At 34.8% G+C, this 2,483-nt stretch overlaps 1 long non-coding RNA gene across 1 annotated transcript; it reads left to right on the plus strand.

Moving 5' to 3' along the window:
* The first annotated feature begins 605 nt into the window (after positions 1-605).
* Positions 606-2,241, plus strand: LOC113317900. The gene is made up of 3 exons (XR_003344114.1): positions 606-662; positions 751-833; positions 2,078-2,241. It is a non-coding gene; the product is annotated as an uncharacterized LOC113317900 (long non-coding RNA).
* The last annotated feature ends 242 nt before the right edge of the window (positions 2,242-2,483 follow it).

Genomic DNA, 2,483 nt, shown 5'->3' on the forward strand with positions numbered 1-2,483 from the left:
GGATCGGAGATCGACCAATACTGCGGAATAAACAAGGATTCATTTTATTTTCCATCACTATTTGCACAATGACATATAATAGACTTAATCCCTGTAATCAAAAGTTTTATCCTTTCTTCCATCAAAACAATGACATAAAAGGCTTTAACTTTTGTAAAGTCAAAATTTCATTCTATCTAAGGGTGCACAGGAACCGAGCCGGACCGACGGACCGACCGAACCGGAACCGATGAAACCGTACCTGATTTTGGACCGAACCGAGGTACAAGGTACAAGTACCGGTCCCAAAAATAGGAACCGAGCTCTGGGGGTACAGGTACACGGTCCAACACATGAACCGTCGCGTACCGGACCGAAGTCCCGAATAATTCTGACCGTTAGATTTAGGGGATAAGGGATCTGTCTCAGCCATTGGATTAATAGGGGGTATATAAGCTCACTGTGAGAAGGAGAAGAAATTCTTAGGGTTTCAGTTCCCTTAATTTTTTCTCGCCTCTTCTCAGTACTTTTCTCTGAGAAGGAGAAGAAATTCTCTCCTTCTTCTGATCTTCATCTTCTCTGTTAACCTTCAATCAAACGATTAAAAGTTCAAACCATATTACTTCGTCTGTCTCTTCGTTTTTAATTCCGGTGTGAAGAAAATTAGAAGAACAATTCCGGTGGTAAGTAATTTTTAATTTTTTGATTTTAATTTTTGTATGCATGTCTGTGAATCTGTGATTGAGATTAAGGGATTTTTGTTTTCTCTAGCGAGTAGCGGCTTAAAGGATTTTCTTCATCTCCCACCAAACCTTCATAGCGAGTAGCGGCTTAAAGGATTCACTGCAATCACCGTAAGATCTTTTTCTTCTTCATATGGATGTTGTTTCTTTTACACTTCTGAAACTAAATCTAGGATTTTAGTATTCTGTCACATTTTTGGATGATTTTTTTTTTTGCTTTTAGATCATTGATTCATGAGCAGTAGTTTAGCCGTGAAGATGGAAATGCTATTCTAAATCTAGGGTTACCTAAAAATTTCTGTAATAGACTAATAGTTGTTTTTTAGTTTTGTGAATGCTGATAAAATGTTAACATGGGTGTTGAATTTGACTCTGAGTATTTAGTTTACCATTCTTTTGATTGAGTTAGTTTAAAGGCTATTGATGAATGTTTTTTGAACAGTTATTATGAATGATACTTGAAATAGAAAGATAAATTGTTCACTTCCAGAGGTATTTGTATGGATTTTTACAAGTAATTAGATAACCAGTTCACAGAACCTTGTGTAGCCCACTCTTACCTCTGTAAGTATTCTTGCCTTTTGTTTCCGTGTCTCTATTTTGGGTTTGTTGAATTCCTGGCTAATTGTGTTTCATTAGCTTTTAATTTTAATTCTGGGAAATCGAAGTAGAACATGCATTTTATCATACAATTTCAATGCATCTTTTTATAATTTTGAGCTTAACCACCAAATTTAGTGTTCCTATACGAGTTTTTAATTGACTGTATAAGATTGGGTCAGTCATTGTTAAGAGTGGCAATTTATAAGCAATGAGTTGCCAGATTTTGCTGATCATAATCTACATTACCCCACTCTACAGGCCAAAGATTGAGACCAATTGAGAGCAATTTCCTGACAAGTAAAATCAAGGTACATTATCAAAGGCAGGAGCCGCAGGACTGCATCAATTGCACAAGGTAGAAAAATCCTGAACTTTACAATTTCATAATAGTAGAACATTTTTATCTTCTTCTATAGAATGGGAATCATTGTATAAAGAATTTTATGGAACGCATTGTACATAGCCTCTTTCTGATTACTGAACTTTATGTTCTTTCTTAACTGCATGTCACACAAGTATTAGAAGCACATGTTAAACAGATTTCACAAATTACTAAACTTTAAATGTTCACATGTACTAGTTCACAGTAAATGATTGAAGCACTATAAATGATTGTCCACTGTTTACTAGATTACATGTTTTCTTCTTCTTATTCATGTACTAGTCCACTTTAAGGATTGAAGATAGTTAAATTTCATGTACTAGTTCACTGTTCACATGTATTATGTCTTATTCACTGAGCTCAAATACAGGAAGTGCCAACTTTGTCAGTGATGGAAATATGGCGTCATTTCACTCGGAGAAATGTTGAAGAACCCTCTTGCAATTACTGTGGAAGGACTTATAGGGCTAACATGTCCAGAAATGGAACTTCTGCCTTGTGGAATGCTTAGAAGTTGCAATAATGCTTAGAAGTTGTAACTTATGCAGTTATGCACTTATTCTTATGCTTAATGAAATTATGCTTAGAAGTTAGAACTTATGCAGTTATGCACTTATGCTTATGCAGTTATGCTTAGAACAATGTTTTTAATATTTATGAACTTTTATATGTATGAAGTATGATACAATGTCTTTATTTCCTTTGAGGTCTTCATTTTATGCAGTTATGCTTTATGCATTTATGCTTCAGTTGAGTTCTTATTTCATTTCTTGTTT

Source organism: Papaver somniferum, chromosome 10, assembly GCF_003573695.1.
Source record: "Papaver somniferum cultivar HN1 chromosome 10, ASM357369v1, whole genome shotgun sequence".
NCBI classification, from domain to species: domain Eukaryota; kingdom Viridiplantae; phylum Streptophyta; class Magnoliopsida; order Ranunculales; family Papaveraceae; genus Papaver; species Papaver somniferum.